At 43.6% G+C, this 20,682-nt stretch overlaps 1 protein-coding gene across 1 annotated transcript in view; it reads right to left on the reverse strand.

The window, feature by feature from the left end:
- apba1a (amyloid beta (A4) precursor protein-binding, family A, member 1a) overlaps window positions 1-20,682 on the reverse strand; it is a 54,827-nt gene that overhangs the window by 19,028 nt on the left and 15,117 nt on the right. The gene's annotated exons all lie outside the window — the stretch shown is intronic.

A 20,682-nucleotide genomic window follows, 5' to 3' on the forward strand; every position in this document is an offset into this window, starting at 1 on the left:
TGCGGGTAAGATTATGGCTGACTCCTCTAACTCTGAAGACAAACTTTTTGAGACACTCCCCTCTGGAAATAGGCCGCAGTCCATCAGGACCAAAACCTCATGCCACAAGAACAGATTTTGCATGACAGCAACTGGACTCTTAGCCCCTCTGATACTCCGACTGACTCTCACCACCACTTAAGACTCTACACATTACATTCATGTAATGTTTACTGACTCCTAAAAAAACCCTCATATAGTACATATATTTATATCCTTTAGAACTTTAAAAAAAAATCTTATTCATCTGAGCAACATGGCAATTCTGACCAAACACACGGGTTAGACAACTACATGCATTTTGAGTTATTCCATCCACTTCCTATGGAAAAATACGCATAAGAAGGGATTTAGAAGTAGCTACATCCAAGGCTGGCTTAAAATAACTGCTTATAACCTACACTACAGAGCAGTGTAAAATAAGCTGCAAAAATAAGCTGCAACACATCTGACTGCAATCATATCATTATAGTCACATTTGGGCGGCTGTGGCTCAGGAGGTAGAGCGGGTTGTCCACTAATCAGTTCAATCCCCGGCTCCTCCAGTCTGCATGTCGAAGTGTCCTTGGGCAAGATACTGAACTCAAAAATGGTCCTGAAGGCTGCGCCATAGGTGTATGAATGGTTAGCTCCTTAAACTGATGAGCAGTTGGCACCTTGCATGGCAGCTAGTGCCATCAGTGTATGAATGTGTGTGAATGGGTGAATGAGATATGTACTGTAAAAGCACTTTGAGTGGTCGGAAGACTAGAAAAGTATTATATAAGTATAGTCCATTTACCATTTATGATCTGTCCAATCTGCATACTGTCTACTAAATACTCATCACTCAACACTGGACCAATGACGTACAGTTACTTGCAGGCTCAGTCATTGCTGTCAGAGATAACATCAACATATCAATTGCAGCATAATTTCCATATGTCCATCATCTATAAACTAATTTTCTGACTATCATTCACCAAAGAAACTAGTATTGAATCAATTTTCAGAACAATACACTAATCACCTAAAAAAAAACATTATTTGCTTTCTCTTAATGTTTTGACCACCAAAGTTTGTGCTCACTTTGACCCTACTTAATGACTTTATTACTCTAATGGACAGAATATCAAAAAACATAGAGCCAGAAAATAAACACATTGTGGAAGAAGGCAAACATGAAAAATGTTTTCACAACAGTAACAGTAACAGGAATGAGGACATAGTCATGAAAAGGCATTATAAAAAGAGAATGTCTCTACTGGTGCTGTTGATGTATAAAACATCATAGCACAGCATAGCATAGTCTGCTCCATCAAGTGGGGTATCATGGGGGAAAGGCAGCTTACATTTAGGCAATATACAATATAACCTCTCAGTGGTTAGAATAACACAGATTCGAGAAGCGGCCTTCAAAATGAAACCAGACTGACACACAGACCCAGCAGTGACCCTTAGATGCTGCGATGTTCATTACACACCACACATAAATGTCATAAATGGAATGAACATTAACATAACAATGAGATGATTTCAAAATGTAAAAGAATCTTTAGAACAATCACAACAACATATATTGATATATTATTATGCTAATTAGATGTATTCAAAAAGACAGCCTGTGAATTTGCCTGTCATGTTGTGCTTAGAGAAATAAGATAAGTGTGCTGTATATCATTCAAATCAATTTATGTTTAAGATTCTGACGCAATCACAACCCAAACCCAGTGCTCAGTGCAGAATATAGAGAACTGGGTCATTTAAGAGAAGGACTTGCTGGTCAAGGACACACAGAGACAGTGGGTTATTACCATAAAACTACACAGATATAGCTGAGCTGGCATTTTCTGCCCAGATTAATAGTTATTACACAGAAAAAAGCATCTGTTTTGTTTTGTTTTTTATCAGTATTTAGTTTAAAGTATCATTACTGTGCATTCATTTATTTTTTTTGGGTGTAGTGGAACAAGCTGTAAACATACATCGATATCCATCCATCCATTATCTGTAACTGCTTATCCTCACCAGTGTCAACTGAGGGCTGGAGCTTATCCCAGCTGACTTTGGACGAGGCTGGGTAAATGGTAAATGGACTGTACTTATAAAGCACTTTACGGGGCATGAGAATGAGATACATACTGTAAAGTGCTGTGAGTGGTCGGAAAACTAGAAAGGCCCGATATAAGTACAGTCCATTTACAGTATATATCTCATTCACCCATTCACACACATTCATACATTCATTTGATTTGATTTGATACACTGATGGCATTGGCTGCCATGCAAGGTGCCAACTGCTCATCAGTTTGAGGAGCTAACCATTCATACACATTCACACACTGATGGCACAGCCTTCAGGAGCAATTTGCAGACTGGAGGAGCCAGGGATCAAACCGCCGATCAGATCATCTGATTAGTGGATGACCCGCTCTACCTCTGAGCCACAGCCGCCCCACACGCTGGGTCACCAGTTCATCACAGGGCACATAGAGACAAACATTTATTCACACTGACACTCAAACCTATGGGCACTATAGAGTAACCAATTCATTTTAATTAACATTAAGTGAATGCCTTTGGATTATGGGACGAACTCTTGTACCCAGTGAGAACCTACGCACAGAACTCCACACAGACAGGCCCGAGCTGAGGTTCGAATCAGGAACCTTTGTGCTGTGAGGTAACAGTGCTAACCACTGCACTACCATGCCAACTACATAGGGGCGACTGTGTCATAGAGTGATGATCAGTGGTTCTCTCCTTCAGTCTGTATGTTGAAGTGTCCATGGGCAAGATACTAAACCCCTAAAAACTAAAAAGTTTCTCCCGAAGGCTGTGCCACCAGTGTGTGAATGTATACGAATGGGCAGTGTGTGAATGTGATGAGCAGGTGGTACCTTGCAGCTAATGCTATCAGTGTATGAATGTGTGTGAAAGCGCTTTGAATAGTCGGAAGACTAGGAAGGCGCTATACTGTATAGATACAGTAGATTTATTATTTACATGCAGTATATCAATATTTTCACAATTGTCTCCAGCTCCCAACAAAAATATTTGGCTCTTTAGCGGCTAAATTCTTCTGTATGTTCATTGGCTAGTTGTTAACTTTGTCTGCTGTTTGGTACCGAGCTGTTGTGTGCAGTGACTTTATTGTGGGACATACATCTTGAACTATTCTCCTTTTGACAGGTATAGCATTGAGCTTCCTCTGATTTCCCTTAAGGTTCGCTAGGGGGTTAAGATGACCTTCACTTGTACCCACAACAGGGATTGGCATGAGGACTCCAGTAATTTTGGGGATGATTTAGATCTATTCATGCCCAGCTACGGAGTTTTGTGGTTTTGTTCGCTTCATAAAGTGTGAAGAGTGTGATGAGTATGGAATAAGAGTCAGCACCTACGAGTCATTTTTATTTATTTAGGATATTTCCTCTTATACATTTACCTTTCCTGTTTATTTGTAGCACACTGAAATAAAACGTGAATAAATGGAAATATTTCTGGCCAAATAGAAAACTGCCTCTGTCATCCAACAGCCATCTGTCTATGGCTTACCTACTTACTCTCTTAAGCACATTTAAGTAGTGAAGAAGTAAGTAAGCTTCTCTGGACACAACTTTAAATAACTTTCACCAGTATGTACTCTATGAGCCACATGGGGAGGACATTGACAACATGACTGAGTACATCAGATTCTGTGAGGACACCACCATGCCAGCCCGGACCGTACGCTGCTTCTCCAACAACAAGCCCTGGATCACCAGCGACCTGAAGGCACTTCTGAGAGAAGAAAAGGGCTTTCAGGTCTGGAGACAGAGAAGAGCAGAGGAAAGTGCAGCACGAACTCCGAGATATGCTGAGGACAAGCTAGGAGAACTACAGAGAGCAAACCAGTTTAACCAGTTTTTTAACAGGTTTAGCTCACCCCCTGCCACCTCTCAGACACCCCCTGCCCCCCACACACCCACACTGTCCCAAATGGCTGGAAACACCCCCCAGCATTCTCCTGTACATCACCTCTCCATCTGCCCCCCCTTCTTCTCCTCCCCTCCCCCCACTGAGGACCCCAGCATCAACCACCCAACGGTGACTACAGGCCAGGTAAAGAGGCAGCTGGAAATACTGAACCAGCGAAAGGCAGCAGGCCCTGATGACATCACACCTAGGATCCTGAAGACCTGTGCTAGCCAGCTGTCTCCTGTACTGAGACATCTGTTCAACCTGAGCCTGAGTCAGGAGAAAGTCCCGATGCTGTGGAAGACGTCCTGCCTGGTTCCAGTCCCCAAGAAGCCGAGGCCATCCAACCCAGCTGACTACAGACCAATCGCCCTCACATCTCATGTGATGAAAGTCCTGGAGAGACTGGTCCTAGCCCAGCTGAGGCCACAGGTGAGGATGTTTCTGGACCCCCTGCAGTTTGCCTATCAGCTCCATTTAGGAGTCGATGACGCCGTCATTTACCTGCTGTAACGAGCCCATATGCATCTGGATGGTGGGGGAGGCACAGTCAGGATCACATTCTTTGATTTCTCTAGTGCTTTCAACACCATCCAGCCTGTGCTACTGGGTGAGAAGCTGCGAGTGATGGGTGTTGACAACGCAGTGATCTCCTGGATTACTGACTACTTGACAGGCCGGCCACAGTTTGTCCGTCTGGGCAGTGGGCTGTCTGATGTGGTGGTCAGTGATACAGGAGCTCCACGGGGGACTGTGCTTTCTCCCTTCCTCTTCACCTTATACACCACCGACTTTAAGTACAACTCTTGAGTCATGTCACCTGCAGAAGTTCTCTGATGACTCAGCTGTTGGTGTTTAGGAGATGGAGAGGAGGGGGAGTACAGGACACTGATAGACAGATTTGTAGAGTGGTCCGAACAGAACCACCTGAGGTTGAACATCGAAAAGACCAGAGAGATGGTGATGATCGACTTCAGGAGGAAGAAGACGCCTTCACAGCCACTAAGGATCAGAGGGGAGGTGGTGGAGGAGGTGGAAGACTACAAATAACCTCGGAGTGGTGATTGACAACAGACTGGACTGGAAATCTAACACAGAGGCCGTGTACAAGAAAGGGATGAGCAGACTCTACTTTCTGAGGAAGCTGAGATCTTTCAACGTGTGCAGCAAGATGTTGGAGATCTTCTACCAGTCTGTTGTTGCCAGTGCAATCTTTTTTGCTGTTGTTTGTTGGGGCAGCAGCATCAGAGCCAGCGACACTAACAGACTTGAGAAGATCATCAAGAAGGCTGGCTCTGTTCTTGGACTGAGACTTGAGTCTCTTGAGACTGTGGTGGAGAGGAGGACGCTGAATAAACTGTTATACTGTACTGGAGCAGCTTCACCCACAGGCTGCTACAGCTCCGCTGTCGAAGGGACAGGTACAGGAAATCTTTCCTGCCATTTGCCATCACACTGTATAATAACAGCAAAAAACCCAGGTCATAATTTACAGTCACTGCACATTTCTCATATCTATATATCTATCGAGTTATCTGTTTTTGTTTTTTTATTACATTTATTTCAATGAATATCCGAACATCAATAATTAAATAGGACAGATGCAGTGATGTTTTGGTTCTGCGCTGCAGCGATAGGCAGCCCTTCCAGTCAATGTTTCAAACCCCACCGGCTTCACTGTGGTCCGGTTCAGAATCATTCCAGAAGTGGGCCTCCACTCCGCTCCGCAGCTGTTCTATTTTTGACGGATGCGGTCAAGATGTGAGAAAGACGTGCCTGGCAGTGCCCAGGAAGTGATCTGGCACCTCTCCAGCTACCAGTCCACCTTCTATACTACTCTGGTTCCCAAGCCAAGTCCCTGCAGACTGAGCTACTACCGCACCCCTTTATCTGAGTCTCAGGGAGTATCTGAGTCTCCGATAAAGGGGTGAGTTGGTCTAGTCTGTGTGTATCCTCGCTCATGTCTCCTCAGAGATCCCTCCTCATACTTCAGAGCAGAAATTACAGAATGGGAATGTCATTCATGATGGCAGATGAGTGAGAAGTAGGGAATGACCAAATAAGCTAACTGACACTGTAAAAAGCAAGAAAACGCCACAGAAAGAAATTCAACCTGTAGGTCTGGAAGGTCAGACATTTCTCACATACCAAGCTGTAATGTATTTCTTATGTTAAGATATCAGAAAATGTAATCTAAGGGGGAGGCGCTGTTGCGCAAGCTAGAATGTAGACGCGTCCCTTGCAAGCTCCGATAATGTCACTTTTTGAAACTTAACTGTCTCAAAGCCAGGGCCAGTCTTAGCTATGGGCAATGTGGGCGGCCGCCCAGGGCGCATTCTCCGTGGGGGGCGCCGGAGCGGCCGAAAAAGAAAAAAACCTCGGTAATTTACGATACTGGCCATTAAGTCAGCGTAGCGGGCGCCCCGGGAGCTGGGTGTTGACAAGGCCTCGGTGGGGGCATAACGGGGTGAAGAGGAATAGCAGTGGAATCAGGTGTAGAGGCTATACAAAGGCGCACCCGCATAACAGTTGTCAGGAACGGGGAAATGGAAGATGTGGGTTACTGGCGTAAGTGGGCGATTTAAATAGGGACAGACTTTGGGGGAATTCTTTAGTTCTAATGTGAGTTGGGTATTTTCTATGGAGACTCATGGAGATTGACAATTCTGTCGCCACCACTCACGTGACCATAAAAAGAAGTGCAGTTTTTGGTACTCTCTGCATTGCGCTTTGGTGAGAAAGGTGCAGCCCCCCCCACTCATCATGTTAACGATTCATTGGCATGTCCTAAGTGTCTTGTGGCTAGCGATGGTCTTTGTGGGGAAAAAAATCACCAACTAATTTGTGTGATTTAAGTACAAACCCAAATCTTGCCATACAAAAACATTTTTAGGTGAACCAAAATAATATAATATACTTATATACTAAAATATACACTATGGAACAAAACACACTGTGAAGTTAGTTCGAAGCAAACACCAAAAGCAAGTTAAAACAGTTATTTAAACAGATAGAGCTCTGCAAAACGATACACATGACGACAAGACCGTTATCCGGAGTAAGCCCGGTGTGGTGGGAGCAGCGTGCAACGACAATGTAGCCGCGCCCTAACATACCCTTACGTAATGGGATATAGGTGTGACTGAATGGTGGGCCATAATGAGGAAAAAAAGAGTACAGAATAGGGTAGAAATTGGACTTGAAACTAGCTATTGAGACAGTCCATCAGGAAAATGTTGACTGATTAATAAATTAGTCCAGAATGAGGTCATGTTTTTCATAGACCAGGCGCCAATGGAGCCCCCCCACCAGACCCGCCCCTGGCGTGGAGCGCGTAGAAGAATGCAGTGTTTAGGAACAGTTCTTTTCCTGCCTTCAGCTTTACATTTTCAGACCTTGGTTACAATCAGACACCCTCTTTGTCATACTCTGATTTGAGCTGTCATGTCCGGCAGATCAAGAGAAGGGTAAAGAAATGAAACGGAGACAAAATCGTACAGGTTAGTCCTTTAGTATTTACAACATTTCAACAATCAAGCCACACAAACACAGTGACTCCCTGTGCATGTACACACGGAGAAAGCCTAATCCCCTTGATAACATGATAGTAGACACACTTCATCATCAAGACATCTTTATGGGGCAGACATCGGGGTTGAAGGAACCTGTTTCACCTTATTCATGGCCGACACCTACTCCTATCCACAAGCAACCGGAAAAATGAACAAGCTCGTCCACGCTGAAAAATCGGGCAAGCTTGTGTGATATTGAAGACACCTAACGTAGAATTAAAACACTGCGACACCCCTTTATACGTTTGAAATCTTATCATTAGCTATATAAGGAATCCTCCCCCAAACTCGGAGCCAAGTTCTCTCAGGAAGCGTCATCAGCAGGTTTGTCTCTGACATAGGTATCTTTCCCTGTCCTTGGTTTAGCAGGATCATTTTTCTGTTGCCTGATGAGTTAGCCAGGCCTCAGAAAAGCCATGAAACAGCTTATGTTCTTTCTAGTCCTCTCCCCCATCTGACTGCCTACCACGAAACCAGCTTATATTATTAGCACAGCCTGTCAACCCGATGTGTGACTAAACACCAACATAAAAACTGTGAGACCTGGCACAGCAACACAGACATACTAATTCCCTAATGTTCAAAGTCATGATTATTAGTAAGATTCATTTACATAGCCATCCATCTAATTAGTGAGTAAGTTTTATGTTATTCTGAAACAGTTATTCACACAGGGGGCGTTAGATGGGAAAGCTGTCGAGAGACAACACAAAATAATCTTAAGTCATGAGGCACAGTAACAACGTAAGGAGATGGTTGTCGTTTTTAACACATTACATATTATGCTAAGTAAACATTCTCGGGGTTTACAAAGAAAGGCCATGCCCCGGGACGGGTCTGTGTTTTTTTTTTTTCTTTTTCTTTTTTTTTTTCTTTTTTTGATTCATTATTTTTTTTTTTTTTTTTTTTTTTTTTGTTTTTTTTCATTTTTTTTTACTTTTCTTTATTAATGTTTTTATTATTTGTTTTTTTCATTCTTTTTTTTTGTTTTTCGAGACCCTCAGGGGGCCCTAATGGCGCCAGGTTTCACCATGTTGGCAAGTAGTTTGTGGAAAGTTGAACTAAGTGCCAAATCCGTTTAGCCTCGTGTAGATGTTAAAATGCTAGTTCAGTCCCCATCTGCCTCAGGTTAGTCAGTTCATCTGACTGAACTCAAAACTCACCAGAGACTCCAGGAACAGTTCTGTTATTTCCCTCCAGTCTCGTCATTCATTTATACATTTCGAAGCAGATTCCTAAAGTTCCCAAATTCCAAGACGTGCGGCACGCAAACATTTTCATCCAGTTGTGAGATTTATTGAAACTCTTTTAACTCATCTTTTGTCTCCATTTGGGGAATTCTGACCAATGGTTTTTCGCATTTGTCGATATCGCACAAACACTGGAAGCAAGAGTTATCAAATTCCAGAACTTTGATAACAATTCCCCAAGAGCATAAAAAAATGAATACTCAAACGGTTGTTTACTGCTATTAGAAAAAGATGTAACTGTAATCAATGAAAAAAAAAATAGTTACAAAAACAGATCCTTTTTGTAATGTAACTTTGTATTCTTATTTTGAATGTGGTAGTGGCGCCGGGTATCTTCACATTGTCAAATATCTGGCCTCTTTAAAGACATTTGGGACACCCCTTCCATAAGAATATATGGTCCAGACCTGCTCATATTGTATAAGTCATGAGATCAATTCTGTTTAGGATTTGGTGCTATATAGCTAAAGACGGTGAATGATCCTAAACGTTTTAGACATAGGGTTACAAATCTATAAAAAAGTCGCACGTGAACAAATGCACAGTTTGTAAAATAAAATATAATAAAATTAGCTAGCAGAGTTATCATTATTCAATCAGCCTGTGTACAGTACAACGTGGAAAGAAGTGTCTTCATCGTACGCACAAGAGAATAAAATAAAAAGATAGAAACGGTACCTGTCCCGGGTCTGGCCGTGTGTTGTAGGACCCTGTGGCAGCACAAGTGCCTACATACAGTTTCTAAAATGAATGAGCCATCTAATCAAGTTCCACAAACTTATTGAGCAAGTGCTGGCTTCCTCTATCTGTTCAGTGAATTTTTTTGGAATTTTTTTTGATGGGTGTCTGATATGGTAATCCCTATGGCTCAGAGATGACCAGCACATCTACAGCGAGAGACAGCCATTTAAATTGTAAAGACGAAAATTCCGTGAACTGACTGTTTTATAAGTGCACAATGAAGTGACCTTAAGTTTTTTCTTCGGCACAGTTTAATTCCCACTCGCCCCTCTCAATCTCTCCTCCTCGTGCGGTATAGATAATGATTCTCTAAGCTAGGGATATTCAGTTAATAATCCATGCAGCTGGATCATGATATGAAATATGAAACTATAAGGGAGTGATCTGAATATTATTTCAGTTTACGGTATATTTTTAAAGAAAGCCTGATCGGACGCAATAGAATATCTTCTGCAACGTGAAAGGGTAAGACGCAGTGATCTTAATAGATAAGGCCAACATGAGTGTATCCCATGTATTTAAACCTTTGTGCTGCTATACAGGTCGAACTAGTAAGACTGCAGTCAGGACTTCTTAAGTAAAAGAGTTCCAGAGGGGGAACAGAAAGGAGGGCCCCCATATAATTTTTTGCCCCAGGGCCGCTCCCAGTGAGTTAAATATACAGGCCCTGTTTTTAAAATCCCTAACACACTCGTACCCGAGAGAAATGTTTTTAGATAGTGTAACGGAAAAGAATGTCCTCATCAGTAGTCTACTATTTTTGGAATTCTCAAATTTGAGTGAAAGGTGTTTCCTCTTTGCCTCCTTATTGTCAGCGAGCTGTGGGTAAGAGTATAATGCAGCACTCACAGCTCCCGAGTAGGGTTAAAATGATTTTCGTCTTTTAAAATCCTTAAGTGCAAGCCTTATCGCGAATGTGGTGGCTTCGCCATACATAAGCGGGTTTGGTAACATGTTTTTAAATGTGGCATCAAACAGATCTTGAAGTGAAAGCCTGCCTGTGCAGATAAAAAAAAGACAGCGTCATGAGATGCTCTGAAGCAGTGCTCTTCAATATTTTTCCATATCGAGATGAAACCCCCGCTTTGCTTTTAAATTGAGGTCAAACCGGGGAGGGGGGGCTCGGATAGTCATTTTACACACATCTCCTACTTTTTGCCCTGCCACAGATCCCTGGTTCTCGGTTGCACTCCACCCCACTGACATCCTGTTGAAGCCCCCCGCCCATCCGCAAGCAAACAAGACGTGATGAGAGGCGCCGGGCATGTTGTTGAGGTAGAGTCAAAGTCCATCATACTCTTTCACTGTAATTGCCGAGGTCCTGTGGACCTTGACCTGGGGTAGAGAAAGAGTAAGAGAGAAAGAGTAGAAAGAGCCCCCTACCCCCCACATTACACGTGGAGGAAAAGCTAAACATCTAAAGCAGTGGCTGAGGTCGGCTCAACCAAAAAGACAAAAAAAAGTCCGGTAGGGTGTCTCCCAAGACAGTGCAGATGGTTGTGTCTCAGTTTTTGCGATGTGGATTTTCGGCCTTTCATCTAACACAAATGGGCAGTGAATAAATCCTTGGACAGAGGTCTCTATGTCTGCTTCAGGTCCCAGGTTAAAATTAAAGGTGGAGTCCACGGCTAGGTTCTTGTACAAAATCAGAATTTGACAGAGACTTACATTGCAAGTTTATTTAAAGGTCCAAGTGTGTAGGATTTAGTGGCATCGATAGTGTGGGTTGCAAGATTGCGACTCAACTTAATACTCTCTCCTGCGTCTCTTTCTAACCTCTACTTTTCCAAACAATAGTAGGAAGAACACTCTGTGCTTCCATATATAGATCAGAGTTGTTCCTGATCCGGGCTACTCTACAAATATGAGGTTCAACAGGTCAACATTCAACACGCCATAATAGGACCCACGCTTCTTACTGTAGATATAATACGTTATTATTCAACTACGTACTCAAGCTTTGTAACAACTACTTAGCCATTCATCTAAGAATACTCCGAATCCTACACACTAGGACTTGAAGTTTTGTTTTTGTTTATTTCTGGTGTGAGTTCTAAAGATTTGTCTTTAATTTCTTTGTCATTTGACTGGAAGCTTTAGATCAACGGTATGCTGATCGCTTTAAAACTGCACTCATCTTTTCATGTTTTGTTAGGGGCAACTTTGTACAAAAAAACAAAAAAACAAAAGATTTATTGGGGAGAAAACCACCATATGGGTGCTTGCAATATTGCCCGGTAAAAGGGTCCAGTCCCCCTTTTAATTGTCCCCCCAACACTTGCAGTTTAACAGCAAACATCAAGCTGTAATGGTAAACCTTTTTAATATAAACTTCATCAGCCAAGTAATAAATTAAAAGGGTTTCCAGTTGGGGTTAATTCAGCCTGTTAAAAAAACTGTTGAGTTGTTAAAGAATCAAAAACACATTCAAAACCCAAGTTCTTAGCCACCTCCATAGACAAACAAAATTGTTTTTGTTTTTTTAAATGAAACCCCCATTAACAGATTTAAACTTTTTCATGGTGGAGGGAATCAAGGCCGTTTCTTTCTTTGTCCCTTCCTCCCTTTCCCATCACCAACCACCCTCCCTACCCAACAGTACAGTTTATCCGAGAAAAACAGTGTGTCTTAACAACAGCAAGTTAAAGAATATCCATGATTGGTCCCCACGCATCTAACAATCTATTGATAGGAGTTGTTTTCAGAAAAATCTCTGCATGTAAAAGGGGCCCCAAGGCCCCCAAAAAACCAAACAGTTTGAATCCCCTGTGGACCCCTTTTTTACCTGAACATGAGTTATAATAAATGAATACTATGTAACTGATAACTGTCTTTTTTTGAGGCTTTCAAAATACAATTGTTTTTCCTCAAATTTTGACCTGTAACTATATTACACAACCCCCTACCCACTATATCTTTTTTGTAAATATTAGCGAACAACTGTTCCCACCCACCCATTACAATGTTTTTTAAAAAAAAATTCTTCTTCCCATGGTCTTTGCATTGGCACCAAATGTTGGGGGGAACCATGAATAAAATTTTTTTTATAGCTGGCTCCGTTATTTAAAAAGTGGTGTTACCTTTTCTCCACATGGTTTTGTTTTCCCCCTCCTCTCCCGTTTCACCCCCCTCATCTCCCCTGTCCCTTCCCCTTCCCTAGCCACTCACTTCCCCACGTTTTGTTTTTTTTTTTTTTTTCCATTACCACCCAAAAGCAGTGCCCCCCCCACCCCCGCCCCACCTGTCTACAACCACCATAATACCAAGAAAGAAGTAAAGGGAGAAGACAAGGAGGAGATAAGAAAAATTTACAACTAGAAATTTGTTTCTCCCCCTGCAGTGTCCCCCACCAACATTAAACCTTTAATCAGGAACCTTTCACTTGCTTGCCCCCAATGGTTTCCCAGGTTGTTCTTTTCCTTTTTTGTGGACTTGTGGGTTCTTCCCCCCCCCCCCCCCCCCCACCGCCACCACGCGCTCGTTTCCAAGCTCCTGTCCCTCCTCTGCTTTTTTACCGTCCCCGGGCATGGGACGCTGGTTTCCCTTCCCTTCCCCAGTGTTTTTCCCCCCTTTTTCTGCTCTTTCCGCACGGGTGTCCCCCCCCACTCCCTCTGGCGGTGCCCGGGGGTTCAGCCCCGCGCTTCGCCTGGTTGGGGCCCGCCTCCCAGCCGGGGCGGTCGCCCTGGGGTCCCCCCCACGCTGCGACGCGCGCGAGGCTTGCACGTCCCCCCGCCCCGCCCGCGTACCGCCCTTTTTTGGACCTTCCCCGCCGTATTGGGGTGCCCCCCTCGGCACCCCCCCCCCACCAAACCCAACCCCCAACCCCACCGTGGGCAGCCTTTGGTCCCGTTCCCCCCCGCCATCCGCACTCTCTCTCCCCTTGTGTCCCCCCCCGCCACCCCCACCCCCCTTATCCACAGCCAACACCTCCGCACCTGCTTGTGGGGGGCCCTCCCACCCGTTTTTATGTTTCCGTTATTGCCGCCCCCACCCGCGACACGGCAGCCTAGCCACATGCCCCTGCTTGGGCACCCTTGTTTCCGGCCACTAACCTTAACGACTACCCCTGTTTGCGGCCGGCTGCTGCTACTCCCCTAACCCTACCCCCCACCCAACCACCCCACCCCCCCTGCACAGATACATGACAACTAACAACAACACACACGCTTTATAAGTCAATTTATGTCAAAGGCCAGTAACCCCAGCAAGACAGAACAGAACTGATGAAGAATTGGCTAAAATGACTGCAAGTATTTCTAGCCCGTCTCGTTTCAATCACTTGTGTAGCACAGAGTGGTTCTTCAAGCAAGTTAGTGCATTCATTGGCTGGTTTCAGGAGTTACAAGGGATTTTACAACTGTAAATGCAATTTGCTACAGCAACTTATTGAAATTTAAGTTGATATAAGTAGTAGGATAATAGTAAAAATGAAGAGCTTTTTGGGAGCTGAAAAAGCTGGTTCTTCTTTGGTGAGCTGAGCCAAATGATCCGCTCACTAAAAAGAGCCGGAATTCCCAATAGTGTGCTGGTCACAAACCTGTCGCCTGTTTTTATTGAGGATTAGTGAGTCTCTAATGCAGAAATACCAAGTCTCCCGGAAGTTCCGGGAGTCTCCCTGATATAACAGTGGCTCCCTGATCCCCGCGAGCTAGTTAAAACATCCCCGATTTTTTGGATTACGCGAGAAGATTAAAAAAAAATCGAGTGCGAGCAAACTCTGTTCAGCGTTCTCGTGTTCAGGGCGACTGGTTGCGAGAGAGAGCGCCCGATTGGTTTGGTCGGCAAAAATACACCAATAAGCTTTCGTTGTTGGAGGGCTCCCCCCCCCCGGTCCCCGTCCGTCCCCGTTGTCCTCCCCCCCCCCCCCCCCCCCCCCCCCCCCCGTCTCCCGGAAATGACTTTTGTGGAACTTGGGATGTCTGCTAATGAAGCTCTGCTAACTCTGATAAACACATTGCATTAAAGCATTCGCCAGTGGAAACTTTTAAGATGACGTGGAGCTGACACAGAGACTTAAAAAAGAGCTTGTCTCTGGTCTGCAGACACATGAGTTTTAGCCACACAATAAAAAAACAGGACACTGCTAAAAAATGATTTACAATGAAACATAATTCCTTCCATAAACAGGACACTCGTGGTCTGCTCTGTCAGAGTTTTATAATCCAACAGATGTTAATGCCTGTGTTAGAAGAAAATCCTTTTCTGTACCAGATTTCTGATGACATGTATTTAAGCCCTGTAAAACAAAGAATTGTTCGTCACACACTCATGTTCTTGTGCTCCTCTGTCCTTGTTTGCTGCCCATGTGATGTGATACATGCTGCTAGCTCACAGGGTTAAGCCATTTTTCATCTTTATCAACACAGTGTAAATGCTATAATCTTAGAAAACGGACAATTGGTTATTGATGGAGCACGGACAGCTTACTACCATGCTGTAAATGCGCACATAAGGGACCAAGCAGGCCACTAGATACGGCAGAATGCAGTCATATTTCTCTAGGACTATCCACCGCAATACTGGAATGATCTGCAACACAGTTTTGGAGTTAGAGAAACTCATTAAGAGCTGAAATATTTAATAATGGTAATTATTTGTGTAGCTGGTGCATGTTTGGTACGGTGATTGTTTTGTGTGCATAACTGTCTTGCTGTGGTGCATGTTATGTGTGTAATTTGTTTGCAGGTCTCACTCTGAAGATGCTTGAGATCTCTAGGAAATTTTTAGAATAAAAAGTTTAACTAACTAACTGCAGTATCTTTTCCTGGGAATGATGTTGGGTCATTCCAGAGGAGACAGCTGAGCATCAGGGTCTCACTTTAGCCTTGACATCATGGCTCAGTGGAGAAAAAAGCAACTACTGTAGAGAATGATAAAAACTTGTTTCCTTTTTTTTTTTCCTCTCTTCTCAGCTACACTTAGAATTTATTGTTTGAGCTCAGGATTGTGTTAGTGAATGTCTCTGAAGATCATGAGGACCAAAATGTCAGATTAATAGATAATTTAATGTCTGCAAAATGAATAAAAAATAAATAACTGCACTAATGTGATTGAACTGTGCTTTGCTTCTTACTGTTTCAGGTGGACTTGGGTGAAGAAAAAAAGCATCATTGAATCTAAAACTGTTGCCTATCAAATTACACCTGATAACACAAGTGAGTGAGAGTGCCAACAAACATTGGATTACATGTTCTTCTTTTTTTTTTTTTGTGTTATTAAGCTTTTTCTCATAGTAGAACACAGACAAACAAGAACACTCAGAACAATCCCCACCCCGAAAAATAAAAAACAAACAAAACAAACAACAAAAAAAAAAAAAAAAAAAGGAAAAAAAAACATAAAGAAGTGCATATAATACTAAATAGTGGGTTGTCATCTAAACACAATGAAGTCAGTGGTTGTCCTAATAACTCTATTCATGCAACTTTGATTTCTCGTCCACATGTCTCAGGAAAGGTTGCCAAATTGTATTGAATTTTCCAAGCTGAACCTCTATGTGTGTGTCTTGTTTTTTCCAGTTTCAAATACAAAGTACTTCTGATCAAAGTGTGTGGGATGGAGGATAGCATCTTTCACACATCACAATTTCACAATGACAGGGTGCCAATAGAGAGTCAATATCAAGAGCACAGGGGACATTCTGGAAAAATGAGGCAGCTTTTTCGTGATGAAATCACTCAACTGTAAGTATCAGAAGAAGTGTATTGTGAATGAGAAATTTTAGTGGCCAATTGTTGAAGGAGAACAAAGGAACCATCTATGAAGAGGTCTGGCAGTGTGCGCAGTCATCTGTTTTGCCACTGCAGAAACGCACTGTCCTGAAGAGAGGGGGGAAATGTGGGTTGTGCATGGATTGGGGATTTCAGTGAAAGGCTATGCCCATCCTATGCCAGCGGACCTGCTTCCAAGTTAAGTGTTGTTCGGACTAGTATATTCCTTGTGTACGGAGTGTAGTCTGGAGGCTCGAGGTGCATAAATTAATGACTGAACAATGAGGACGGGGCACAGGGTCTAGCTTCAAGAGTGCGCCCATGAGGGGGCATTGGCACTGGATCCTCATATAGCCAAGGAGAATAGGTTGAATATAGTAGCCCAATAATACAACTGAAAGTTGGGCAGAGCCATGCCACCTACATCTTCGAACATTGTAGATAGACTCTGGTTCAACAACGTGGACTCTTATTATTCGATGAAGCTGGAATAGAAGATTGTCTAGGCGCTTAAAAAAATGACAAAGGAATATACACTGGGAAGACATTGAAAAAGATAGCTAATTTGGGCAAGACATTCTTTTTACAGTATTTATTAGGCATCCAGCATTTAAGGTGCTGCTCTAACCTTGGTTACTAGTGGATAAAAGAGTCTGCCCATACGGTTTGTAACTGCACCCCATAATAAGGTAAACGATCTTGAGTAACCTAAAGGGATGTGTAAAAAGAATAAGGCGGACCAGGGAATTAATAGTAAACACTCACTTTCTGAAAGGTTTAGTTATAACCCTAGATTTTACCAAAACTCTCAAAGATGAGAGGATCCTGGGCATAGAAATGTCCGGATGTGAAACATACAGTAATAATCACTGCATAAAGTGAGATTCTTTGCTATTCCCTCCCTGAATAAACCAACCATTATAGTGTCCTGTCTTAGTGCATTGCTAAAGGCTCTATGGCCAATGCAAAGAGCAGTGGTGATAGAGGGCAGCCTGCCTTGTTCTACAAGAATGCAAAATGCTCCTGAGTGCATCCCATTGGTACAAACGTTTACGGGAATTTTAAAAAAACCCTTAAATAAGGAGGATCAGATTCAAAGCATCAAAGTTTAAGTTGAATTTATTGTTCTTGTACAAGAGGACGTTTCACATGCAACCCCCTAAAGGGGTTACAGAGAAAAAGGCTCCCAGAGGAGCAATAACATTTGGTTCTTAATACATTTTCCTGAAGATGGGCTGTCTCAACCCCTGTAAATTGTTAACAGTCAATTTGCAATATGCATTTAAACAAGCTTACTTCAACATCACCAGAGTGAGTAGCCAGTATGTCCCCAATCTTGATGTCAATCCTCTGACCTGTCCCTGACAATATTCTGTTCTCAAATCCCTCTATTTATACTTAACCTGAACTTTACCTTACCCTGCCAGTCTGAGTAAAACATCAATAAAGGGAAGTGCCCTAAGGACATATGATGTAAGAACAAACATTGTATAAAGTTAAAACATCCAACTAGCTGTGTAACCGACCCTAATTTATAACACAAACTACGCTACTGGCATGTTATAAAAGTCTAATCCATTTGATGAATTGTTTCCCAAAGCCAAATTTGTCCAATGCTTTTCAGCACCCATGGACATAATAAGCTCGGGGGTGTTGGGATCTGAATCATGATAGATAATGTTTAATTTGTCAGAAAAAAAATTGCCCGGGTCCAAACTTATTGCAGACCCCTGTTATACATGTTCAGCATATGAGGGATTAGGTGGGTGCGGAGAATTTCTTAAAGAACTCAGATGGGAACCCATCCGGGCCGCGGACTCTTGCCACTCTGAAGTGTTTTAATGGCCACGTTTAGTTCTTCAGCATAATAAGGGTTTTCTAAAACGTCCTGGACTCTTTGCTAATGGTGGGCATGTTCAAATTTAGAAAAAACTGTCAAAGTGTGGACCAGAGTCATACTCAGAAGAATAAATTGACCTGTAGTAATCCCTGAACATATAATTTATCATGTTTGTTGTCATGTGTATAACCCTCGGCTGTTTGAATCTTTGTATAGTTTGTGAGGCAGCCGCTTGTCTAAGTTGATGGGCAAGAATCTTGCTGGCTTTGTCGCCAAATTCATATAGTATGTATGGGACTCCAGAGCATATTCTCCGCTGCACTGGTTGATAAAGTCAAATTTATTTTTCTCAAGCAGAAGCTCCTTCATAAGTCAGGTGAGGGAGAGCTTGTGTATGCCAATCTAATTGCGAAATTTGGGCGCTATGTCTGACATTTTTTGATTCGCTTGCTTTTTGTTATAAGATATATATGAGATAATCGGCCTCTCAGATATGCTTTTAGTGACTCCCACAGAGTTGTGACAAGAGACGTAGAGAGTTAACCTCAACAAAAAATCCTATTTGGTCAGCTACAAAGTGCACAAATCCTCCTGAGACAATGCGATGAAACTAATCTCCAGCGGGGTCTAGGAGTGCGCAAACCTAAAAGTAGTTGTAAGAGGGGAGTGGTCTGATATGACTATAGCATTGTATAAACAGGCTTCAACGGAAGAGAGTAAACGATTATCACTAAAAAGTAGTCCGATCCGGGAAAATGTCTGATGTACCTGGGAGAAAAAGGAGTAAGCCCAGCAGTTGGGTTTCAGCGTTCGCCATACATCAGAGATAGCGTAGTCTTCAGGAAAGGAATTAATCACTTGGGCAGATTTAGATCATTTGGAAGGGTTCGTTGAAGACCTGTCTAAACTGGATTGAGGCAGCAATGGAAGGGGGGATAGACTGATCCCAGGCGGCAATCTACGTGAGGGCGCACGAGCGCTCATCAAGTTAGTGGAGTGGGGGTTGTTTCGCTCAGGGCGCAAATGTAGCCAGAACGGCGCTGCCTATGGGGTTTGTAACCTATAAATAATACCATAAGATAAAGCTGTTAAGTAATGGGATTCGATATCTGTGTATAGTTTGACTCCCGCCAAATCATCTCAAAAAATGTCGCTCTGCATGTATCCAACAAAAACAAAGGAAAAAACAAAGTCATAAAGCAGAAAGAATGACAAAAACACCCACCCTTGCACCCCCCAACATAGGTGCCTACAAAATCCCTTCAAATGATCCTTAGCATAACACTCAAGAGAGTCGCAGCTAAGGTCGGTCTACACATCCTGTAAATCTGTCAAAATTGCCAAGAAAAAAGTGATTACAGCAACAACAACAACACAAAAAAGTAAACTGTTGTGCTCTCTTGTTACTATAATTACAAATTCAGCTTATAAGAGAAACCTTGGTGGGCACAGGAACCAGGTAAACAGAACTAGTCCCGTTGCTGAACAATATTATCAATCCCACAGTGTCTCCACAGAACCATATGTGTAGCTTGTAAAAGATGGTACAATAGGAATAAAAAAAGAGAGAGAGACATACCCTACTGTCGATATCTAACGACAGCCATACCTACAGTTCCGTAATGTGACAGCCCTATAGCGCGATAGCCCACAGGAAATAGTGTCCAAAGGAGACGGCCAGCGTAAACATCTGTGACACATGGCTTGTTTTAATTAGTGGCTGTACTTCCGATTTCAGTGAAGGAGATACAGCTCGTATCCCTCGCTTGGGTCGGCATCATATATCTCACGGTTAATGAAGTCAGTGCCAAGGTGGGATCCTCAAAAGTACGCTCCTTACTCCAGGGAGAGTGACACGGAGCGTAGCCGGAAAACGTAGCCCGTACTTGGCTCCCTCTATGGATCTAGCTCGCTCTTTTCACACGTCCCCAAACCCTTTTCTTCATAACCTCGGTGGTGTGCAGGATAAATAGGAGCATCTTTCCTTTGTACTTCAGGGGACCCCGAGCGGACTTACGGAGTACTCATCCCTCACATGTGTGTAGTGCACGCGCATGATGAACACACGCGGCGGGTCCCGGGTTTTGGTTTTGCTCGTAGGGATCTGTGAGCTCTGTCCAGCAGTGGGCGTCGCTCAGATTTAGTATTATCTTCAAAAGTTGGACACAAAGTTGCGGTAGTCTGGCCATTCTCAAGCCCTTCCTCAACACCAATAGCCGCAATTGTTCCGCCTGGAACGGCCTTCCAGGTCTTCACATTTTGCCCGCAGCTCTCCCACATCAACTTGAAGTTGGGACACAGTGGCGCAGAGCTCGGTGGTACAGTCAGCAGTAGGGGCCGGGCGTTTCTCGGGGTCGTCCAGTGGCTCCGTGTCGAGGTCGGGGTGGTGTTCATGGGGTGAGGGGGAAGCGGGAGGCCTGCAGGCTCATGACTGGCGGCGTGCCGGTGGCAGGGGACGGGGGGGGGGGGGGGGGGGGGTCGCGTCCGTGCACTGTGGCAATAGTCGCAGGAGGTTAGATGATCGGCGGGTGCGCGCGGGTGAGTGGTTGGAATGTCGCGCCGTGGGCTCGGCCTCCCCCCCCCCCCCCCCC

This window comes from Larimichthys crocea, unplaced genomic scaffold, assembly GCF_000972845.2.
Source record: "Larimichthys crocea isolate SSNF unplaced genomic scaffold, L_crocea_2.0 scaffold90, whole genome shotgun sequence".
In the NCBI taxonomy this organism is placed as follows: Eukaryota; Metazoa; Chordata; class Actinopteri; family Sciaenidae; genus Larimichthys; species Larimichthys crocea.